General features: G+C 43.2%; 1 pseudogene; it reads left to right on the plus strand.

Annotated features, from left to right (window-relative positions):
- Positions 1–12,772, plus strand: part of LOC147634212 (uncharacterized) — a 29,427-nt pseudogene extending 16,655 nt beyond the window's left edge.
- The last annotated feature ends 12,780 nt before the right edge of the window (positions 12,773–25,552 follow it).

Below are 25,552 nucleotides of genomic sequence, written 5' to 3' on the forward strand. Positions count from 1 at the left end.
TAGGGCCTTGCTTTTTGGCCTTGGAGCTCCTTTTTGGAAAAGTGGTCTTTAGCTTTTTGGAAAAGTGGCCTTTAGCTTTTTGGTTCGTAGTCTCCTCTTTCCAATGGTGCCCTTGTCTTGTGGTCAACTTAGTTTGACTTTTTGCTTTTTCCTACTTTTGACCAAAACTAGTGCTTTTTCTTGTGCCAACTTCATGAACCCTATTTCTATGCTTTCATCAATCTTTCCATCTACTTGCACATAAGTTCCATCATGCGAAAAAGAGCTAGGAGGGCCAAATAGTTACATCCCTCCCTCTGATATCATAGTTGTCCTCAACTGGTGGACTGCAAGTGTTCCAAGCAAATCCATATGTTCCATGTATTTCCATGTGTTCCATATGTTCCAAGTACAACAACTACATCCATATGTTTCAAATCCATATGTTCCATGTATTTCCATGTGTTCCATGTGTTCCAAGTACAACAACTACATCCATATGTTTCAAATATTTCCCAGTACTAGTCCTATCGGGTGTGCTTTTTCATATGTTCCATGTATTTCCATATGTTCCATGTATTTCCATATGTTCCATGTATTTCCATATGTTCCATGTATTTCCATGTGTTCCAAGTACAACAACTACATCCATATGTTTCAAATATTTCCTAGTACTAGTCCTGTCGGGTGTGCTTTTGCATCTGGTCTTTCCCCATATCTATGGTGTCATCTACTTGTCTGGCAATATCTCTATGCCTTATCTCTGACGAATGTCTTTGTTCTTGATTGTACTTCTTCAGGGCCTATCACCTGTGTTAGATATAATAAATGCATACTTACCCTCTGCAAAAACTAGACATAACCTAGTCAACAAACAAGTATGCATCATTCACATCTACTTGGTTCTCCAGGTACTAGCCAGGTATTATGGAGCCCAATGGACTATCACATGCCATAAATCCAAGCACTGTCCACACATCAAAAACAACACACAAAGTCAAAGAAGTTCAAACATACATCAATATGAAATGCACAAGTAATGATCCTTATGTTTATGGATTGTCCTGTTTGGTTTTATCAGAAACCATGCTAAGCTATCTTGCTCCTGAGGGACACCACTTAGACTATCGCTCAAGGCCATCTGGTCATTAAGACCGCCCAAGAGTTTGCTCAAGGCCATTTGGTCACTAGGACCACCCGAGAATTCACTCAAGGCCATCTAAGACCGCTCGAGAGTCCATCAATAGTCATATGGGCCATTTGGTCGCATTGACCGCCCGACTATGAGCCCGAGACTATGAAGTCCAATACAGTCATCTCAGCCATCTGGTCTCAATGACTGCCTGACTATGAAGTCCAAGATATCTAGCATCCTTGTCGTCCAATGGGTCATATGACATCGTTGCTTCCCATATACAAATCTTTTTCTGGCATCGTTGCCTCTCATATAAAAATGTCGCTCCTTGGGCTATCGGGCATCACTGCCACCCAAATTAGAGCATGTCTAAAAAACTATTATTTAAGCAAAATAATGATCAATTCCAGTCCAATATATATACAATGAAGAGAACTAGAGGCATATCCGTACTTTAAATACATCTAGACCAACCACTTCCTCATACACTTGTAGTATATCTAGGTAGTCTTTGAAGTACTTCTTTGGCATCCATTTTGCATCCATTTCCAAGAGGAATTTTTCGACCACTTTCGTTCCTCTTTCTCTCATAGAATGATGGAACATAGTCTATTCTGGCTCTTCCACCCCTGGTGGATCCTCCAAAATAGGCTCCTTTGGGGATAACCTGTACATGGTTTCAATAAACTATCATGGAAGGCATTATGTGTCCTCCAATGATTTGAAAGGTCCAACCGATAACATACATGGTTGATCTTTTTGGTGTCCTGAAAAAGGTCCAAATATCATCATTCTATGACTTTGGCAATCCAAAGATAAAATCTATAACAATACTCTCCCATAGAACATTCAATGGGTGAAATAATCCTGTTGGTGTTTGTCAATCAAACTTGACCTTCTCACAAACTAAACATTCTCAAACATATAACTCAATGTTCTTTCTCATATAAGGCCAATAAAAGTAGCTTTCCAAAGCTTAAGTTGTAGTCATTATGCTTCTTTTCCCTACGTAAGGTGGAGCATGGCTTCTTTTTGTTCACTTTTGGCCTCAAATCCTTTGTTTCACATAAACGGGTTTGCTTCATAAAAGAATCTTTCTTGATGGCAAGAAAAGTCACAAAATTTCTATTCTAAAATCTATTCCAATATAATCCAAGAAATCCTCATCTAAGACTTTGATAGGCCAAAACACACAGTCCAAGACTTATCCAATAATACAATCTTCTCTTGACAAACTTCCTAGCGGAATGTCAATATGATGATTTTTCAATTTGTTTGGATTCTTGCTTTAGCTTGTCAAGATGGCAATTTGCAGCTATATGTTCCTTGTTTCCACATTGGAAACACTTCCTTTCATTGGCATATTCCTCACTTTGCCTGAGGGACAATCTTCTTCGAAAGAGTGGAGGTTTGTCCTCACTCCGCTCCTTTAAACTTCTTCCTTTGAGGTGGATCCCGGTTGTCGTTCTTTGTCTTGTCTCATCCATCCAAGGCATGTACAAGTCCTCAGCTTGTAAAGCCTTGTCTTGGGCTTCTTCAAATGTTTTCCGTCGTCGAGTCACATATAAGCTACTTGCATAAGCTTAGGTTTTAATCCATTCACAAACTTACACATCTCCATTAGTGGTGGAATGGGACTATATGAAGTAAAGTTCAAAGAAAATGTTGAAAATTTGTTAAGGTAAGATGCCACACTTTCACCAACTTTATGCTTTTAAATCTCATCCCATTCCTTCTACACATCTGCTTCAAAGTTTGTGGGTAGGAACTTCTTGTTGAACATAGTCTTGAAGTTGGTCGATGTCTTCAACTCGGTCCCTTCCTGTACCACTTTAAGCCACCAATTCAAGGCCACATCCTTCAAATGCATACAAACCATTCAAAGCTTTGACTTTTTGGAGTAGTCATCTCCTCCAAAAGTGGCATCAAACTTGACACTCTTCTCTCCTGGTTTAAATTCCATCTTGTCGGCTGATGAAGGCTCCTTTGCCTTTATTTTCTTTACCTGTCCCAAAGAAGCTGCTCTTCTCTCCTGGTTAAAATTCCATCTTGTTTGTTGATGAAGGCTCCTTTGCCTTTCTTTTCTTTACTCGTCCCAAAGAAGCTGCATTCAAGAGAGCAGGCCTAGGGATAGCCTGCCTATTTCCTCCATAAGAAATAGACCGGGTAGCTCTGGATCCTTCTGCAATGGCACGACTCCTTTGGCCCAAAGATAGACTTTAGCAGGCCTAGGGATAGCCTGCCTATTTCCTCCATAAGAAATAGACCGGGTAGCTCTGGATCCTTCTGCAATGGCACGACTCCTTTGGCCCAAAGATAGACTTTAGCAGCTAGGGATAGCATGTATGTTTCCTCCATGAGAAATAGACCAGGTAGCTCTGGATCCTTCTGTAATGGTGACTCCTTTGGCTTGAAGATAGGATGTAGCAGCTTCAACTCCTTCATCTTCGGCGGCTCGATCCTTGATGAAATCTTCAGACATTTGAGCCCTTCTTTGGTCCTATTCCTTCTTGGCTCTTCAAGGTAGGAATTCTTCATCTTGGATAAAGTGTCTAAATTGTTGAAAATCTCGATACTCTGTGGATGTCATGGCTGGTGTCTCATGAGAAATAGACTGTCGGCCTTGGTTCCCATCTTGAAGTCTTGGATTGGCCTCATAGTTGTTCCCTTCATTAGGCCCTTGGTCTCCCTCTACTCTTGACATGGCTCTGTCATCCTAAGAAAGTTTCTTCGAGAGAAATCCTCTGATGCCACTATAAGCCTAGCGGGGCATGCTGCAGATTCAACCACATGTCCAAGATGTAGAAATAGAGAGAGAGAGAGAGAGAGAGAGAGGAAAAGAAGGGTGTAGGGATCTTTCATAGTACACCACACTGAGCGAGGAACATACCCTGCTCCTTTTGAGGAATTTATTCAGGAACAATCCACAGGCACGCTGGCTAGGATCAATACAATTACAAAACAAAAAAATATGCCGATGTAGGATATCCAAGTCGATGTCGATGTCGAGGCGGCACAAGATCTCTGATGCCGAGCATACTACGGGGATGACCCACAAGTATCTCTCACCGGGCTAGTACCAGATCGAAAATCCAAATTCAAATCCCAAGTCCAAGTTCGAAATCGAAGCTCCAAGTCCAAATCCCAAGTCCAAGCTCAAGTCCAAGTTCCAAGTCCATATCCTGTTGGGTATAAAGTCCCAGTTTCGCCTCCGGACCTTGATCATCGCGTAGCTCTTTTCGAGATCTTCGCGGCCATATATTTACTTGTACATTTGGCCCCCATTTGGGCCTTGTAACGGCATTCTTTGTATTTGGTCCGCCGGGCGCCCCATAAGTTGGGCGCCCGCCCATACCCTTGTATCACTATAAATACGAGGTCTCCCTTGAGCCTCAATAAGACATTCAAGATATTCTTGAGCATTGTGTGAGTTCTCTCTCTCTCTCTCACTCTCACTCTTCTCTATCTCCTCTGCACTTCCTTGGCTAAAGCTCTTGTGTTTGAGTCATTCTCCTCCAACAACTGGTATCAGAGCTATGGAGGGAAGCTGTATGCAGAAGCTATGGAGTTAGAGGTGTCTTCCACCACTTGACTACGGGATCGTCAAACACCTCCCTTCTATCATCAAGATGGTGCGTTTTTTTTAGAGTGCTGCTCTTCTTTTTTTTTTTTAACGCAGGAGACTGTTTTTTGCTGTTTTTTCTTGCTCTTCCCTCTCCTGCGTTTTCTGCTCCACCCCTGCTGCCCTTCTGCTGCGTTTTTTCCTCTCCCTTGCTTCCCCCCTTTGCTGCGTTTCTGCTGCCCCTCTTTGCTGCGTTTGCTGTTCTGTCCTCTCCTTGCTGTACGGCTGCCATCAGCAGCAGCCAACACTGCTGCCAGCAGCCCCACGACCACCAGCAGCAGCTAGGGCTGCAGCCAGCAGCCCCACGACCACCAGCAGCAGCCAACGCTGCAGCCAGCAGCCCCAAGGCCACCAACAAGCAGTCCGGGCTGCAGCCAGCAACCCCACGGCCACTAGCAGCAGCCGTCGTCGCCTCCAGCAGCCAGGATCTTCGAGCAACCCTCAAAAGACAGCAACATACTGCCCCTCGGGTTTACATCGACATTCGGTGATACTCTTCCGCCGTCTCCTTCACTTGAAGTTGTTTCATCAATCTACGAGCATCCTACATTCAACCCATATCTGGTACATAACATCTTGCTATTGCTTACTTTCTGAAGTGTCAGTTTGATAAGTCATGGCGTCTACAAGTGATCTTAAGGGTCTACTAGAGATTAAGAAGTTTGCAGGCACTGGGTTTGATCTTTGGAAGGTGAGGATTCAGAATATCCTCTATCTGCGGGAATGTGATACTGCACTTGAGCAGTTCAAACCCGCTGCTATGACAGATGATGAATGGGGAATCCTGAACAGAAAGGCCGTTGCCTATCTCCAGATGGCTGTTGCTGATGAGGTTCTTGTAGACCTCAAAGGGCTGACAACAGCCTATGCCGTTTGGGAGAAGCTGAGAAGCACCTATGAGATCACCACGCCAGTGAACCAGGTACATCTCATCAGGAAACTCATGAATATGCAACTTGATGATTCTAAGAATGCAGTAGAGCATATTACTACTTTCACAGGGGTGCTTAATCAGATGCAGGATTCTGGATTTCCTGCTTTTGATGATAAGTTGAAAGCTATCTTTTTGCTCACTACTTTGCCTGACTCTTGGGAAACACTTGTGGTGTCACTTGGGACAAATCCCAACCTAACTTTTGATGGAGTCAGGGGTGCTATTCTCAATGAAGATATCCGGAGGAAGACCTCAGAGACTAGCGGTTCTGCAAATGTCTCACGAGGGAGGACGACCAAGCGGGGAAATACTACTACCAATTCAAAGGGTAGAAGCAAGAGCAAGGGCCAGCAATCTGATGTTACATGCTACCAGTGTGGTCGTAAAGGCCACAAGAAGCCAGATTGCAAGTTTTACAAGATGGAGCAAGACCGGAAGAAGAAATCCAGTCATTCAAATGACAAAAAGAAGGAAAAAGAGAGTAGTTCCAGCAAAGCAGAAGAGTTCGAAAAGGACAAGAGCAAGGCCAATGTGGCCTCTGGTGTTGTCATAGAAGAACTGTCTGACTCAGATGATGTGCTATGTGTTTTTTCTGCTAATGCACTTGATGTTCATAACTTGCATGTCACAGAACCAGATGTTATTCATGCCTTGATGTATGAATCTGATGTGCTTTCACAGACTTGGATTATTGACACGGGTGCCTCTTTTCATGTAACTCCTATCAAGGAGTGTTTTGCAACTTTCACTGCAGGCTCCCGAGGAAAGGTGTTCTTGGGGAATGATCATGCTTGCAATATTGAAGGTATGGGCACCGTGAATTTGACTTTGCAGGATGGTAGTGAGTTTGTGCTGCCAAATGTGAGGTATGTGCCTGGTTTGAAAACCAGTCTCCTGTCTGTGGGCGAGCTTGATGCCTTGGGATACACGGCCATATTTGGAAATGGCACATGGAAATTGACCAAAGGCACAAGGCTGATTTCCAAAGGATGCAAGAAAGGAACATTATATAGCCTTCATGGTCAGGCTTTGTCTGGTAAGTTTATTGCTTTTGCAGAGGTACGCTCACACATGGAGCTTTGGCATAAGAGACTTGGCCACATGAGCCAAAAGGGTCTCTCCATTTTGTCCTCTTTGAACAAATTTGATGCAAAAGGAAGCAAGCTTGATTTTTGTAATGATTGCTTGTATGGGAAACAGAATAGGAGTTCTTACTCCTCTCGTGCCTCTCGCAAGGCTGAAAAGTTGGACTTGGTCCACTCTGACATATGCAGCATGCCCATTAAATCTAAAGGTGGTTCAAAGTACTTTGTGTCTTTTGTGGATGATCACTCACGAAAAGTATGGATCACTTTGTTGAAATCTAAGGATGATGCTTTTGCTGCATTTCAAAAGTTTTATGCATTTGTTCATACTCAAACAGGAGTGAAGATTAAATGCTTACGCACTGACAATGGGGGTGAGTTTGTTAGTACTAAATTTCAAAAATTTTGTGATGATAATGGCATTAAGAGGGAACTTACACCCCCCTATAGCCCCTCTTCAAATGGTGTGGCTGGAAGGTATAATCGTACACTGTGTGAAAGAATTCGATGCATGCTGTCCACAGCTAATCTCTCTCAGGATTTTTGGGGAGAAGCCTTGAAAACTGCAGTTCATGTTTGCAATCGATCTCCACACACAGCTTTGAAAGGTGGAATCCCTGAGGAGGTTTGGTCTGGCAAACCGTCCTCATATGCCCACTTACGCATCTTTGGTTGTGATGCATATGTGCATATCCGCAAGGAAGACCGGAACAAGCTTGATGCTAAGTCCGAGAAGGGCACCTTCGTTGGCTACGGTGATGAAGGTGAGATGGGCTACCGTGTGTGGTTGCCATCAACCAACAAAGTGGTTCGCAGCCGGGATGTTGTATTTTATGAGGCAAAGCTGCTCCGTAATGTTTGTGCCTCTCATGGTGATCAGAAAAAGGTCAAATTTCAGCAAGGGCAGCCACCCATTGATGCTGAAAATGAGCCCCAGGATGCTTCACAAAGGGCTGAAGATAATGAGTCCGTGATATTTGAGCCAGAAGAGGTTGGACAGCCGCTTCATGCTCCTGGAGGTGTAGGGCAGCAACCCCTATATGCTGAAAATCAGGCTGTTCGTGAAAACCCGCAGCCTTTTGATGCTGAAATTATGATTCCTCCCGATATTGACCCCCAACCAGCCAATGATCATTGGGTACGGAGGTCTACTCGCTTTCGGAGGGAACCTCAGCGTTTTGATCCCTCTTTGCAACATGTTTTGCTTACAGATGAGGGTGAGCCTCTTACTTTCAAAGAGGCTAAGTCTTGTGAACTCCGAAACAAGTGGGAGCATGCTATGCAGGAGGAGATTAAGTCTCTACATGCAAATGACACTTGGGACTTGGTTGAGTTGCCCAAAGGAAGGAAGGCTATTCCTAACAAGTGGGTGTACAAAGTCAAGACAGTTGACGGCCAGCCTAAGTATAAAGCCCGCCTTGTTGCTAAGGGCTATGCTCAGAAGGAAGGGATTGATTTTCAGGAGGTCTTCTCTCCTGTGGTCAAAATGACCACCCTTCGTGTTTTGTTTGCTCTCACTGCTGTTTTGGATTTAGAACTGTATCAGATGGATGTAAAGACAGCTTTCTTACATGGTGATTTAGATGAAGAGCTGTATATGAAGCAGCCTGAAGGCTTTGTCATTCCTGGCAAAGAACATCTGGTTTGTAAGCTGAAGCGTAGTCTCTATGGGCTGAAACAAGCCCCGAGGCAGTGGTACAAAAAGTTTGATGCTTTCATGCTTAACCAAAAGTTTAATCGTAGCCATGCAGATCATTGCTTGTATACTAAAACTGATGCAGATGGCAGCCCAGTGATACTTGTGCTGTATGTTGATGACATGCTTCTTGCAGGGAAGAATAAGAGCATTTTGGAAGCTCTTAAGGACCAGCTGAAGTGAGCTTTTGCTATGAAGGACTTGGGTTCAGCTGAACATATTTTGGGTCTTCGGATTAGACGGGACAGAGCACAGAAGTTGCTTTTCCTCTCACAGGAGAAGTATATCCAGAAAGTCCTTGATAGATTTAACATGGCTGATTCTAAGCCTTTGGGTGCTCCATTGCAGCCCTATGTTAAACTATCCAAGGATGATTGCCCAAAAGATGATGATGCAGCCAGTACTATGCATGGGATCCCTTATGCTTCTGCTTGTGGATCTCTTATGTATGCTATGGTTGCTACACGGCCAGACATTGCTCATTCAGTGGGAGTAGTCAGTCATTTTATGTCCAACCCTGGCAAAGCACATTGGGATGCTATAAAGTCTATTTTGAGGTACTTGAAGGGGACACAGAAGAAATGCCTTATGTATGGTAAAGGTCCACTTGAGGTGCAGGGTTATTGTGATTCAGACATGGCAGGTGATTCTGATACCCGCAAGTCTACTAGTGGGTACATCTATACTCTTGCAGGTGGTGCTGTTTCTTGGTGCTCTAGACTCCAGAGGATAGTAGCACTTTCTACTACTGAGGCCGAGTACATCTCCGTCACAGAGGCTTCTAAGGAGGCCATTTGGTTAGCACGCCTTGTCACGGAGTTTGGATTGCCAGAGAGGGCTCCGGTCCTTGGTTGTGATAGCCAGAGTGCCATATACCTGGCTAAGAATGCCATGTTTCATGCTCGTACCAAACACATTGATGTACGGTACCACTTCATCAGACAGGTGCTAGATGATGGTTTGGTCAGTTTGGTCAAGATTGGCACTCATGAGAACCCTGCAGATGCTCTCACCAAAAGTTTGCCAAAAGCACAGCTTGATATGTGTCTACAGCGGGTGGGAGTTACATAGCTTAGAGGAGCTTCACTGGCCCTTTAAGTGGGAGGTTGTTGGGTATAAAGTCCCAGTTTCGCCTCCGGACCTTGATCATCGCGTAGCTCTTTTCGAGAGCTTCGCGGCCATATATTTACTTGTACATTTGGCCCCCATTTGGGCCTTGTAACGGCATTCTTTGTATTTGGTCCGCCGGGCGCCCCATAAGTTGGGCGCCCGCCCATACCCTTGTATCACTATAAATACGAGGTCTCCCTTGAGCCTCAATAAGACATTCAAGATATTCTTGAGCATTGTGTGAGTTCTCTCTCTCTCTCTCTCACTCTCACTCTTCTCTATCTCCTCTGCACTTCCTTGGCTAAAGCTCTTGTGTTTGAGTCATTCTCCTCCAACATATCCCAAGTCCAAGTTCCAAGTCCAAATCCTAAGTCCAAACTCCCAATATCGAATCTCAAAGATGGGCAGCGGGCGGCTCTGGCCAGCAAAGGCTGAGCTGGGCGGCGCACCGCGACGAGTGGACGAAGATGATGAAGAAGATGACGAGCTCCAAAATAATCTCCACTCTTTGTCTGTGGATTCAAGAGGGATCCATGCTTCTTTTATACTTGAGGGAGGCCCCTGCTTTTTGCCAATAACGGGCCAAGCTTTGTGTTTTCTTTGCTTTTGTCTTTTTGACTGTTAATATTAATAAAATATTACTCATCTTTTGCCAAAGTTCTTGATTTATGCTTTTCTAGCTTCAGGGCCTTGCTTTTTGGGCATGGAGCTGTTTTTTGGGCATGGAGCTGCTTTTTGGAGAAGCGGCCTTTAGCTTTTTGGTTCGACTCAGTCTTCTCTTTCCAATGGTGCCCTTGGCTCATGGTCAACTCAATTCAACTTTTTTACTTTTCTTCGCTTTTGACCAAAACTAGTGCTTTTTCCTGTGCCAACGTCATAAACCTTGTTTCCCTGCTTTCATCAATATGTCCATGTGTCCGGGCATAAGTTCCATTATGTAGAAAACAGCTATGGGCCAAATAGTTACAATTTCTGTAGTGTCTTATGTTTCTTGAATTGGTCTTGTTTATAGCTTTCTTGGCTTCATTTTGATTGTCCACAAGTCCAAAATCTTTTGGCAATATGAAGGGGTATTAACGACTGCAAATTCTTATTTTGCGTGCTATGATTTGTGAGTTTCTTTCTTTTGCTTGAGAACGTGGGTAGTGTAGATGTGGATTCCTGAACAGCTTTGCCATACATCAGATTTTTACTGTCTGGTAGGGATGATACGACTTATATTCATTTTTCCTAGCTTTTCTTAAAGTTTCTGTCTCCTCTTCACGTGTACAGGGTGAATGTCTGAGCGGCTTTGCCCTGTATTAAGCTCCTATTGCCTCATAGATGGGGTGCAATGTTTGAGTAGTGGCCACCTTTATGTGTTCAATTTCCCTATTGTTGCTTGTTTTTTTCTCCAATTAATTCTTTCCCTCCTCTTCATTATTTTCAATGCAATTTTATATTGTTCTAAGCCTAAGAGAGATACATGTATGTTTATAGTTGTTTTGTCTGATTGCTCTTCTTTTAATTAGCTTTTTGAAATGATGCACCTTTGCTGCACCACCTGTACTCAAGGTTGAAGCTTGCTGATTTTGGAATGATATAAACTTCTGAGTGTGGAAAGTGAGTTAGCAGTATGGCTGTGTAAACTTTGATTTTAGGGAACAAAAACTGCAAATACTTCGGAAGTGGCTGCACAAAGCAACAAGCGGCTGGAAATGTGACAAAGAATGAGACTTCAACATCAAATTCAAATGGAGCCTGAATACACTGCAGGCTATATCAAAGGCCAATCAGGAGTCGGAAAAACAAGGAAAAAAAAAACTTGCTGAGAAGCTGAGGAAAATTCATCATGTAGTAGCAGACATCTTCAGCTGGAGTAATCTTCACTTAGTCTATCAGTATTTTTATCTTGTTGAGCAGTTTACAATCATTGGGTGTTTTGTCGTATAGGTTGGTTAATCTGCAGCTCAGAGGTCGACAGCATCTCCTTCCTCTTCATTATCAACTTCTATTGCCCATGATAATAGTACAGTTCAAACATTGCGCTGGCAAACAATATGGGTGGAAGTATACCTACTTCTCACGCTCAGTAAAGTGCTGGACGATGGTGAGTGTTTGGATCCTTCACCATTTGCTTTGACAGATGCATTGCTTCTTGTAGGTGAATATAAATAAGCATGGAAAGGAATCATTCCAAATACTCCATATCCAGAGCTTGAAGCAGGTCAAATCAACAATCGGTTTTTTGATCCAGGCATGGGGATGGACGAGAAGAAACTCTTGAGGCCAAAAAGGCTATCTTTCCAGTTTTTAGTAGAAGGTGGCTTACCAAAGCAGGCCGAGATCTCAAGAATGGAGGTATCATTCTCCACCTGAACTTGTATGTCGCATACCAGAGAAGCAGTGAATGTTGGAGGTTGCACTGATTTCTTGTACAGGGTTGCATGTGAACATTTGGATAATTTATGTCTTTCACTTCATCTGCAGAGTCGTTTTGGTGGAGATAAATATGAAACAGGCTACAGTTGTGAGGCTAAAGCTGATATTGATCCTAATCAAATTGAGGTTTCAAGGTGATTTTCTATCAAGGAGAAGCACAAGGATCATACACCTGATTTGGAATGGTGGTAAGCATTTTTGGATCTGGGACTACAAAGTCAGTTTATTTTTTTCTTTGATTCGCAAATCTGATTTTCCTTTCTTGGATATCTAACAAGGACGTGGTTTTACCGTCTGGCAATTGTCCAAATGCTTTTGAAGGTGAGTCAAATGTGAAAATGGAAATGTAGAGCATCTTGTACCAATCGAACCACGTGCTGCCCCCAAAAGTGAAGAGCAATCTCATGAAAGTTCTGTTGGATATTAATGCATGTGTCCGCTCAGATATGAAAAGGCACGTGCACTACCTATAATAATGTAATGTTTCATAATAAAGACAACAAGAAGCTCCAGCGAATGTAACTTCTGTCTCATCGCCTCTGCATGCATCACTCTTTGTGTGTGTGTCTCTGAGAGAACCTAGAGTTACATGGCATCAGATGGGCTCTATCAGCGGCCTATGGGGTTCAATTCTTCCATGCCTTCCGCCCCTGCTCTGCTGCTTCTTGATAGCCGCCCTCAACAAGACGATGACCTGCAACATGCAGATACAAAGGACCTGCAGCACAGTTGTGTGAGGCAAGAAGATGTTGAGCAGCACGTCCTTGCTGAAGCAGAAGACAACCTCTGAAACATGGACATGATGAAAATATGGACCTGCAAACAAGCAGAGGACGGAAAGCTCCTACCAACAGATGGAGGAGAATCTGAAGGCAGCTGCCGTATGAAAAGCATGCCACAGCAAGGCAATTCGAGCCTTGCAGAGGTTGGCGACCTCAATCACCAAGAAGGTGCTGTAATTCCTCTTCCTTTCAGTCTGCTTCAAACCTTGCACGACGATGTACTTGTTTCCTTTCATCAGAATGATGTATCAACCCTTCTGGTTTTATCATTATGTCAGCCCAATCCTCTCCCACGTCTCAAAATGAAGAGTGAAATCCTGTGTTGCAATCTGGCATGCTTGATCCCGGCATAGTGAGGCTCGTCTTGGGTCTCTCCTTGCAAGATATTAAGCTTGGGCATGATAGAAACTTATTGGTCTATCATGAGCCCAGCATGATGCTCCTTTTCCTGCATTGCATAAGTCTAGGATTGGGTGAAGCACCATGAACCTTCGAAGGAAAATTCTGTGCCGCTGCAGAGTGGGAACAAGCTCATACAGGCCGAAATCTTGCACGAAAGCTAACACCAGCAGAGAGACGCAAGAAAAAGGCCACAGCTTTTGATGATCCAAATACTCTAGAGACTGTCGTATCCATTTATAGAGTAAACGACTTATCTCAGGCCCAAACAAGATTCAAAGTAGATATCAGCTCAAATGAGAACCTGCTCACTGGCTGTATAGTCATTTGTGACTCCTTGACTACAGTTGTAGCCGAAGGAGGATCAAAGTTTATCAAGAGATATGGGAAACTGATGCTACAATGCATAAATGGGGGCTGCTGTGTCAATAAAAGTGATGAAATAGTTAATGACAAAGGTCCTCAGAAAGTGAATAAGTGTGTCCTCATTTGGCAGGACAGTGTGCAAAGCCTAACTTTGAAAAATTTACCGTGCAGCCATTTTGAACTGAAGCTACTGCGCGCAAATTTCTTGTCACTATCCCCCACTGGATTATAAATACCCCCACTGGGTAACAAATTTCTTGTCACAATTAAAAGAATGTAACATCACACCAGCTTTATAATTTCATTACCTTAAAAAATTTGCTGATTATATCGCTTGAAGTTTTTTTTCAAATAAACTAATAAATTCTTTTTCTAGCTTGCCATGTATACTCAAGTAGTTTAAATCTTACAAACTTTTGTTTCTTTAGAAGCCGCTATTTGTGTAATAATAAAAAAATACAACATTGTATAAACATGGCTATTTTAAAGATGATTCAAGTACAAAAAAATTAATATATTTTGAAGGTAGTGCTTGGATTTACTTTAAGTTATTTAAAATTTAAGAAAATTTAAAATTTAGTCTTTTGTGAGAATCAAATTGTATATTTTTGTCTAATACTTAACACTAGTTCTGTAATTGGACACTTAAGTGTCCTGAGACACTAAAGTGTCTTGAAAAGTTTTTGAATTTTTGTGGGCAATCTATTAAGAGTTTCAAAATGCTGAATATCCACAGATGTTCCTCAAGACCCAAAAAATCCTTGAGATTCTTTAAATTGCACTTTTCTTAGCTTTTGCAAAGCAATATTTTAATTTTCTTAGACATATGCTGATAAAATGCATGATTTTTGCTGTTTTCAAAACAGTAGTAATTTGGATATAACTTTTCAAAGGGACATAGTTTGATCATGAAACTTGGCTTGATGGAAAGCCCATGATGTAAACTAAATCCTGGAATCATCAAACGACAATTATTGGATAAATTTTTGACTCGCTAATATTGAAATGACGTTTTTTATACAGGTGGAGCATGAATTTTTCTCCTTTCATATGCAAGCTAATAATGTAAAACTTGAGGTGCACCCATGTTATATAGGGTAAATACTACTTTGTTTTGAAATTTCCAAAACTTTAGAGCCACTTTTTGGACCTCTTCTCATACATGGCCTTTTGCACAACCTGTTTTTAATACATAAAATGTCTAATTATGAGCCTAATTTTGATTTTCATCAAAGGGGAAAGCTGTGTAAGTGCATTATTTGTTATAACTATAAGTGTAGACTACTTGTGCAAGCATAGTTATGATTAGTTTTTGATAAAAGATGATCAAATTTTACATTTTTATTTTTTACAATTTTTTTAGAACTAGGCGATAAGAACCTACTTAAGTGGAGGCTAAGTTAGTGTCATACACATCAAATTATGGCTTATTTATCTCATCTCAAGTATGAAAACCAATAATCAACATTCTCATTGATAGGGCTACATTATTTTTAGTGGTGTGATTGAGTTTTGATAATACGCATTACTTTTGCTGATTTTATGCAACTTTTTTGGAAAAAATTCTAGCAAAGAAAAATGATTTCTTTGGTGAACTTCTACCTCCTTGGACTGATGTATGCTATCAAAATATCTTGGGAAAAATGCTATTGATATCATTGGATTTTTTTTTGAGAGAATGATGCTTGCATATTTGAAAAAATCCTGAAAAATGTTCATTTTCAAGACATGCTACTTTGTTGCTTATGTACTTCCAAATAAAAAGGCATTTTATATGTTTAGCATTTTTTTCATAAGCATAGGGTTATGTTCTACATGCCCAATGAAGCATTTTGGTTTTTAAAGCCTACATTAAGAGTTTGATTTTTTTTCGCAACCCCCAAAAAAGGACACTTAAGTGTCCTGTTTTGGTACCAAACTAGTGTTAAAAAAGATATATATTTTCAATATTTGGAAAGGGAATCTTTCCACGTAGTCTAGGTCAACTACCTATTTAACTTGCAAACCTATTCATAACTGAATTTACCAAATAGTTGCTATATTTTTTTATTTTGTTCCAATGGCAAACAGTCTCCATCGACATCTTTTGCGATGTCCTCTAAATCCGTACAGCGCGAAGCTGATAAGGCACATGCATAATAAGAGCACAGTTCCATGTTAGTGTGTGAATTGTCGAGGCACTTACCCGCAGAGCAGACACGACGGCAATGTCATATCCCCAAGCTAGAGTTTGGAAGATGTCATGATGCACTGGTACCAGAGAGACAAGATCAACCTATGGTAAGTGATATTTCTTTTTCTAAGCATTCTAGACCGACTCATTCAAAGTCTATATGATCTTGATAGACAAAGTGATGTACAACATGCATCTAGGTACAATCATCGTGGCTAAACCTAGTTGTACATCTTTCTGATAATGACGATGGCTTTCATGGGCTTTATTGATCTATTCTTCCTGGCTTGCACCACGGTCAAGCTTTTCTTCACTTATAGATGGAGGCATGTGTGTACCAATTACCTCTTGGTTCTCAATCCGAGACATCTGGTGATCATTCCTTACCCAGTCACCTACTCCCTCTCATAAAGACATATAATTCAATGTCGAGGTTCAAATAGAGAAAAGAAAATTTTAGTATAATTTTATGTGAACATTTTAAATTAATTGATGTATACATATTCACAAAAAGGATCATTGGAAAAAGAAATATTCATGTTAAATTCCATTATTCATGGTGAATAGAATTATTTATAATTCTAATATGTCCAAGAAAGAATGAGTTTTCATAATTTTGGAGTTTTACCATTATGATTGGAAATCATAGTTATTGCGAGAGCCAACGAAGCGGTCCCTAAGTGAAGTACTAGGACACCTAAAGGAGGATCCTAGAGGGTTCTTACTAGGGCGATGCACGGGCTCGCTGGCTGCTAGGACACCCATGCGTATGTTGAGGAAGGTATTTATGGATTGGCAAGAAATTATCTAAATGAACTGGAAACTTGAAATTGGATCTCGTTGGTTGACTAGGTGGTCTTTAATATGGAGAGTCCGGATGACAATTTGATTGTAAAACAATGGAACTGGAATTTTGAGGATTATGATGGAAACATTGTGGTTTTATTCCAATTCTGTTTGAAGGTAGTTGAATCTGAGAAAAGAAAATTTCATATTAGGTACGTAAGTGGTGTGTCTATTTTGTATTTTGCATGAGTGTCGCCTAGGGGACCTGAGAACTCTTTTCCCTAGTACCCGGGATAAAACACAACTAAATTTTTATAAAAAGGAATCCCACCAATACAGTGGTTGGGTAGTTGGCTAACCCATGGGCCAGCTGGGGTTAGGCTGGATCGGTGGATTCCTACAACCAAGTTCAGTTAAGATTAAGTTATCGTAGTTAAAGTAAGTCCCAGGAAGATTCTTGTTCTATGGGAAAGAATCAACGGATGTGCCTCGCTTAAGGGGAAAAAAGCGATGATTTCTATGAACGAAGTGCAAGTTCCTCCTTGATTCGGCCATGTGACCCACAGGTTTGGTTGGAATACAAAGGATAGATAAGGCCCTTGACTATGTTAGGAGATTTTCTTGGTGGAGGAATTGCTTGAAGGAATTGCCTATGCTTTCTAGGCAAGGGAAGTTTTTTCCAGGTTTGGTTTTGGAAGAACCGATGGATTAGTATCTTATCCGAACATTTGTGGGCGAGGCCCCGAGTGGGAAGCTCTGCCCTGCGCGCAAGGTTGCTACTTCTACTACCAGCACTCCAGAGTGTTGATACGTAGAGGGGACAAGGGTCTCACAAGAGTGGGATAGCCAAGGCTCCCACCTATCACTCACAGCATACTCCACTTGGTAGGAGTAGCTCGAAGTATTGGAAGAGTCCCACCAACTTGCTCAGGGCCATAGAGGTGGAGCAACTTCGACGTAAAGCATGTCATGATTGACACTTGATACTTTCCCAATCCTCTGAAGGTGACTTAGCTTTGGTCTACAATTCTAAATATTTTAAAAAGGCTCAGAAGTTCGTGTATGCTTGGCACAGTCCCTTCAGGTAGTTGAGATCTTTCCCATGGGTGCCTCCCTTCCGTTGGTGAATGGCTCTAGGGTGAAGAAGTATTGGCCTCCTTAGGTGTGACAAGCTAGTAAGCGCTCGTGGGGATGACACGGGTTGTACATATTATATTAAAAAACTTTTTTCCCACTTTATTGTTTTTCTTTGCATATTTCTTTTTCTCCTTTCTTTTTCTCTCATGGGTAACATGGTGGCCTCAATCTCCACCCATCATCCTTCCCCCTTCCCTTTCACTTCTCCCCTTGGCCTTCCTCACCGACCAAACCATCCCCCCTCCCCCCCCTTCTCACCGATTAAAACTCAAATAAAATAAATCCCCCCTTAGTATTTTGTATGTTTTTAATTTTATTTATTTTTAAAAAACCCCCCTTCGTTTTTTTCCAAAAAAATCCTTAGTTTTTTTTTCTCAAAAAACCCCCTCTTAGTATTTTTTTTCCATTTAGAAACAGAAAGAAAACAAAAAAAAGGACCCCCCTCGTCACATTTTTTGTTTCTTCTTTCCCACAAAAAGAAAAAAAACATGTCTAGTCCCCCTTTCTTTCTCTCTCTCTCTCACTCACTCACTCACACCCCCCCTCTCTCCCTAACCCCAGTGACCACCCTCTCACCCCACCCTTCTCTCCCTCTCCCTCACCAACCACACACTCCCCCACCCCCTTCTCTCTCTCTCTCTTGCTCTCTCTCTCTCTCTCTCTCTCTCCCCCCCCTCACCGACCCCCCACTCCCCACCCTCTCGGCCCCCTTCACCAACTACTCCCCTTGGACCTCACCCCCTCCCTCACCGACGAACCCCCCTCACCTCACCCTCTCCCTTCTCTCTTGTGACCCCACCAGCCCCCCTCTTCTTCATTGTCAACTACCCCCCCCTTGGTCACTCACCCACCCCCCCTCTCTCGCTCACGACCCCCATCATCCTTCCCTTTTGTTCGCTCCCCCTTCGCCACCCAACCTTCTCCCCTCTCACTTGTTTGCAGCACTCCCACTCACAGATATACCCCCCCTCTTATCTGTGCGCAGCACCCCCCCACCCAATCCCCCTTGTGTGCACTCACCACCCCCACCCTCCCTTCTCTCCCCCTTCACCGCCTCACCGCCTCCCTCTCACTCAACCCCACACCCTCTCCTTGCCACCCCACCTTCTCTCCCTTGCACCCACACCCCCCTCTCGCCGACCACCCCCCACGCCCCATCTCTCCTCATGCCACACCGACCAGCGCCACCCCCCACCCCTTGCTCACCCAATCTACACCTTCCCCTTCTCACTGTGCCTTATCTCTCTCACCCCACCCATCATCCTTGCCTTTCACCAATCACCCCCTCTCTCTCACTCTCACCCCCCCTTCTCACTAACCACACCTCCCCGTTATCTCTCTCACCCCCCCCCTTCAATGACCACCCTCTCTCCCTCGCTCTCACCCACTCCACACTCACCCCTGCTCAAACCGACCCCCTCCCCCCCTCTTTCTCTCCTCCGCACCCCCCTACTCATCTCTTGCTCTCTATCTCTCTCTCACAATCGCCACCCCTTCTCCCTCACTCTGACCCACTCCACACCCCCTCTTCTCACTGACCCCCCTCACTTTCTCTCTTGCACACCCCCCCACTCATCTCTTTCTCTCTCTCTCTCATAGTTGCCACTGCCTCTCTCTCTCTCTCCTGTGCACCCACTCCACACCTCCCTTCTCACCGACCCCCCTCTCCCTCTCTTTCTCTCCTGCACACCCCCCCCACTCGTCTCTTTTTCTCTCTCTCTCTCTCTCTCTCGGAGTCGCCACCCCACCCCCTCTCTGTCCTCACAACCCCTCCCCCTATCTTCTCTCCCCCTTCGCCCCCTTCGCCCCCTCTCTCTCTCACCCGACCGCACCCCCTCTCTTCTCTCACCCCCCCTTCACTCACTGACCACCCTTGGACCCCCCCCCTTTCGCGGAGCTCACTCACACCCCCCCTCTCACCGCCCACCCCCCAACCCCCTCTCTCCTTTGTACCAGCCCACTCCCACCCCCTCTCAACCTCACCACCCTCTCTCACCACCCAATAGTCCCCAAAAAAAAAAAGGCGAGAGAAGAAACTCTCTTTCTCTTCCATCGGCCCCCCTTATGGCCATCACCACAGCAAAAAAATAAAAAGAAAAAACAAAAACATCTCTCCAACCCCTTTTTTTATTTAAAAGATAACTTATTTATTTTCTCTCTTTATTTTACTGCTCTCACCCCACTACCCTTGCAGCTGTTCGTGCAGTAGGGCGCGCCCATGGGTTGAATTCCACCCCGGGAGTGTTGCTCTTCTCCGGCCCACCACCGACTGCCTCCACTTCTCAGATTCTACTAGTGTCCACCTCTCTTGTGGCCTCCATTGGCATCACCATCACGTCTTGTGCAGCTTCCTTTGGCAGTCCTCGCCACTACCACTACCAAGCCATCATCGCCACTAGCTGAGGTATCATTCCCTCGACACCCCCTCTAGGTCCGCCCGTATCTCTTGTTTTATTGTCACATGAGCTTTCCCTGGTAGGGTTGGCGCATTTTTCTTCCTTAGACTTCACCACGGCATTCGAGGACTTATGTAGATCCTTCTTGGTGGACCTAGCCACCAAGCGCATCCCCACCCTCACCACTCCCTACATAGCCGAGATCTTTCAGTTTCCCACCACTCGCAATCCTGCTAAAACGGGATGGGGTATTTTGGGATCCCAAAGAATGATTGGGTCCTTAACCTCCAAGGGTCAGTCCTTGGGATGATTCCTTGGCAGAAATCATGTCATGACCCAGCATCCCCCATCATCTCCCTGGATGCTAGCATCTTCGTGTCTACAGACTCGCGTCATCCCGCATCATCTCCCTAGATGCCTCACACAGCTTGCCCCTCATCCCCAGCGAGACGAGGAGTACTTTGCCTCCCCCTATTCGATGCATTTCTCTCTTTTCACACCACTCGTCCCTTTTATTGGGTTGCACTCATCTCCACTGTCCTCTGCTCTGCCGTCACTCGCGTCTCACTTCTACACGCACACAAGCCTTATGTTTTGCTAGTCCACTATTCACACACATCACGCTATTTTTTTACTCACTTGGTGGCTCATCCTAAGCGACATCCCTCGCAAGACCCTGGTTCCCCCTCCCGACCTCACACCCAATCCTGCATCCTTAGGGAGCTGTCGATCCCATTAATTGCTCTTTGAGTACTTGCAGCTTGTTGATGAGGAGGCTCCCCCTATTTGGATGGCAGAAGAACAAAGTAAATTATTAGAAGAGGTGTTATGTGGAAAGGGACTCCCAGTACATCTTGATGATGATGAGCGAGAGAGTTTAAGTATTTTTGTGATCTACAATTCAAAATGTATGTAAAAATGGATCAAAGAGCATGACAAAGAATGGCAAGAGAATATGCAAAGAACATCGAAGAGGCCGCAATGGGTGACCCCCACCATGTCAATGACATGGATACAAGAGCGAATAAAAACGGCCCAAGAAGAAGGTGCACAAGTTACTCTTGTGAGGAGTTTGAGCTCAGTCTTGAGTGTGACAAGGAGGTAAGATATGGCATGGCCCACACTTCTAGTATTCTATGTGTGTGCTTTTGTGATGTTAATATTCTATACACTTATGATTTTAGGTTCGGGCATATAGCAGTATGTGGGCCTATGGAAAACATCTTTGAGTCAAAAGGATTGATGCTATGTGTCGTACTCAATACTCATGCATTGTTGTGCACATCATTTCAACAACAATCTCGTGCAAGTACGCATGACACAAACCTTGTCGATGATGAGCTAGATTACGTTGGGGATCTAGAGAGAATATATGAAGTTAATTATCATTTTATGAAATAGGTATAGCCATTCTAGAAAATTGATTGATTCTCTCACATGGTGTATTTGGTGCTAATTCGAGAACATGTTTATTATAGGTCATTTTGAAGGTTCGCTGGTTCTGTACACAATACAAAGGCAAAGATGCTATCGTAAAAGAGAGCCCATGGATTTTTGGTCTATTGACTCCTCCAAGTTGCTACGAGCAAGCAAAGAACCTTACCTTCTTCCAATGCATTGTGAACAAAAATTCTTTTACAAGAATCCAGATGGGGGACGAGGGTGCTACAATAACTAAGGGGTGGTGATGAAGAGAAGAGAGGGCTATCGTCCCAAGTTGATGTCAAATGAGTAACCATAAAATGCAGCCGCATAGCTATAGAAATGTTGAGCCAACAATATAAACCATATATCTCCATGTGGGTACTGATTCTTTCCTAGAAACCATGGGTCTTTATGCAATAGAGCTGGTACAACAAGTACAACTCTCTATTTAGCCAGTACAACAAGTACAATGGTTGGCAAAATAGGTACAATAGGTACGATGGCTGGTACAACAAGTACAATGGCTAGTATAGCAAGTAAAAGGGTTGGTATAGTCATACAATGGGACCGGTACATCTGATATAATAAGTACGAGGGCTAGTACACCATGTATAGTGGCTGGTACAACCGTTATAGTGGCTGGTATAGTAGGTACAACAAGTACAAGGGATGGTACAAGAGGAATAGTGGCTGGTATAGTAGGTACAACAAGTACAAGGGATGGTACAAGAGGAATAGTGGCTGGTACAATCGATACAATGGTTGGTACAATAGGTATAGCAAGTATAGTAAGTGCAAGGGCTAGTACAACAAGTACAATGGCTAGAAATCATAATAAAATGATTAAATATCCTTGCCTTCAATATTTCTTGGCATAGGTACTTTGGCAACTCTTGTTATCTGCTCAATTCTAGATGTAAATATGTGCACCTTGGTTTATTATAAAAGCTTTTCTGAGCAAAAAGAAGTTCCTATGGGAGACTTGCCGTTTCGGCTTAGCGTGGTGTTTTTATATTGTATATATGTTTCTTCCGTTGTGCTTCCATGCTCTATCTAGTATTTGAAGTGTTGGTCTATTATTGTTTCGGGTTCCCTACTTGTGACATTGGTATCAGAGCAAAGGCTTTCTCGGAAGCAAGAAGCTTCCTTCCAAAAATGAGAAAGATAGAAGATCAAAAGTGGGTACTACACTCACCAACACTTTATATGGCCTCAGTATGTTGGTTGGCTACTTGTGAAGGTTGTGGGCATGCTAGAATTTTCCAACAACTGGCATTAAATGCCCAGTCAACTGATTTAGGCATGTCCGATTGATTTATACCTACTATCGGGCTGTTGTTGGTGCTCTTTGTCGGGTAGCTGGTCGGGCTATAGGGCTAGTTGGCTTGCTGGCCGACTAGTTGTCTTACCTAGTTGACCCAAACTGGCTTGGCCAACTTATGGTCAGGCCTTACCAACTGTTACCTAAGCCCACCAAAGGGCTGGCCCCGATTTCCCTAGGTGTATTGCAAGGGTTTTGATACCCTTTGCAAGGCTAGCCCACATTAGAGTTGGCCCCTTCTATAAGAAATGGTTCTAAAAATTCCTAATCATACATCTATGGCTATGGCTGAAATCTACCTGCACACCTGCATGATGAATTCTCCAAGTGGGTTATGAGGAGTGACACTTGATTGACCTGTAAGGCTCGGAGGTTGACCTACATAGCTTGTGCATGATTGTCCTTGGATTGAGGGCTCACAATGTGGTCATGAGATATGACAAATATTCCTCAAAAGGGTGCTACTTTTGTACAAATGTTGCATTGATGATCATCCCAATGTTTCATTGTGTATCCCAGTGCAGGGTGTCACGTGCATCTTGCGCTTACATGCCATGTAGACATATCTGAACAAGAAGGTGCAAGACCTAGAGTGGAAAAATGGTCCCATGTGAGCCCTATCCAAGATGAGTCAGCTAAGGTTCCACTCTATGTGTCCGAGGTCAGGTGTGCATTGTCTTGCACACAAAGCAATGCCAGTCCATACTGTGAGTCTCCCTCTGGAATGATGGCAGATGATCTGTGAATCTGGTTTGTAACTAGGTTCCAGACTTTTGTAGTGCATGTAGGTTTACATGTAGAAAAGGGGTCAACCCATAGGGCTACCCCCCCAAACCAGAGCCTAAGTCTTACAATGGGCATGGAGCAGCTTAGAGCCACCCCAAGGGGCCAGGAAGGTCCCAAGTTGTGCCCACCAACCCTTGCATGGGCTGGGGCTATCAGCCACACCAGCCCTAGGGGCCCCAGCCACGTAGTCGATAGGGCCTAAGTCCCTGCCTAGTCAATTGGTTATGTGGGGCACTCCCACACAATTTGTGCATGGTTGCTTATAGCAGCCTCAACACCCCCTTGTTCATGCACACGACTGGATAGGTTCTCTCCAGTGTGAAAAGATGGCAAAAAGGTGCATTAAATGCCCTTTAACCTAGTCGTGATGAATATTCAGCATTAAAAAATCTCAACTATGAATTCAATCCATGATCTCATTATTCACAATGGATTGACGCTTCCCATGGGACATGAAAGACAAGGGGCTAGGACTTGTCTCATGTGATCCCAGTCTAGGGATGAGTCAGCTAGGGTTCCACTCTATGCGTCTAAGGTAAGGTCTACATTGTCGTGCACATGAAGCAATCCCAGTCCGTGTACTCTGAGTATCCCTCTAGAATGAAGTCAGATGATTTGTGTATATGATTTGGAACTGGATGCCAAAGTTCTATAGTGCATGTAGGTTTGCATGTAGAAAAGGGGCCAGCCCATAGGGCTAGCCCAGAGTAGAGTGTAAGGCTGTTGCAATGAGCATGGGTAGCTTAGAGCCACCCCAAGGGACCAGGAAGGCCCTAAGCTGTGCTGCCCACTAACCCTTTCATGGGCTAGGTAAGTTATTGGCCAGCCCTAGGGACCCTAGTTGTAAGATTCCTCCTAGGGCAGCGGAATATTTAATAAGTCTCTACTTCAATCCCTTGTAATCATTCTATGTTTCTGAATACGAGAAAATATTATTTTTCCTTGCTTTGCCTAGTGAGATAAAAATTTCTAGAGAGTGGTAGATCAATATTGGGATATTTTTGGATAAATAAATTCTACAGATATCAAAAAAATGTTTCCCTGAAACAGAAAATCAAAATAGATTTTCCAAGGTGCAATTGGAATTAATAAAAATTGATTTAGAAGACAGCCTAAGGGTCAAGAATTTTGAAAAAAATTTAATTATGGTCCAATTAAGGTTCCTATGGACCAATAAGATTAATCCAAGTGTTGGGACAAGATAAATCCAAAGAATAAAAGAAAATACCCAAAAATGAGTAAATGCCCACCTAAGATGAAGAGTTGACTAAGTACTAGGTTTATTAGTTAAAAATTATGAAGTATTAATAAAAAATGAGATATTTTGGAGTAATCATTCATTCTTGACACTTGGGTAAGGAAAAGGGGGCCCTTCAAGGAGGTGCCTATTTCACATGTGTAGATGAGTTTTGAACTCAAAAATAATAGGATATTTTTATCTCTCCTCTCTCCTAGATCAAACCAAATAAAAAAGGGAGCCAAACTGGTCCAAAACTTGTCCAAATTCAGCCAAACTGAAACTGGAAAATTCTAGAACTCAGTTGGACTCAGATAGTGGCCTCCCTCACCTATAAATAGACCCTCATTCCTTTGTATTCTCATCTGTGAACTAAACTATGCCGGTATTACTCTAAGTTAAGCTTATTTTCTATTATCCTCTAAAAACCCTCTACAAATTGAAGAGATTGGAGCTTCTCTCTCTCTTCAATCTTCCTTGGAGATTCCAACAACATACCAAACCAATTGATTGGTTGGGGGCCTCTATTGTGATCAAAGAATCAAGTAATTTAGGAGGTAAAGTGTGGATTATTGTCTTCTTTTTCTTAAATCTCCAAATGTTTCTCTTCTCAACCCCTCTCAAGCTTGAGAAGCATTAATTTGAATGGCTTTTGAATACTATTTAAGTTCTTTAATGTATTGTAATGAAGAAACACATTAATTTCTATTTATGCTTAATTTATAATGGTTTTTAAGCATTTCTCTCTCTCCCCCAAAGAAT

Source organism: Cibotium barometz, chromosome 11, assembly GCF_041138505.1.
Source record: "Cibotium barometz isolate CiBa-2024 chromosome 11, ASM4113850v1, whole genome shotgun sequence".
In the NCBI taxonomy this organism is placed as follows: domain Eukaryota; kingdom Viridiplantae; phylum Streptophyta; class Polypodiopsida; order Cyatheales; family Cibotiaceae; genus Cibotium; species Cibotium barometz.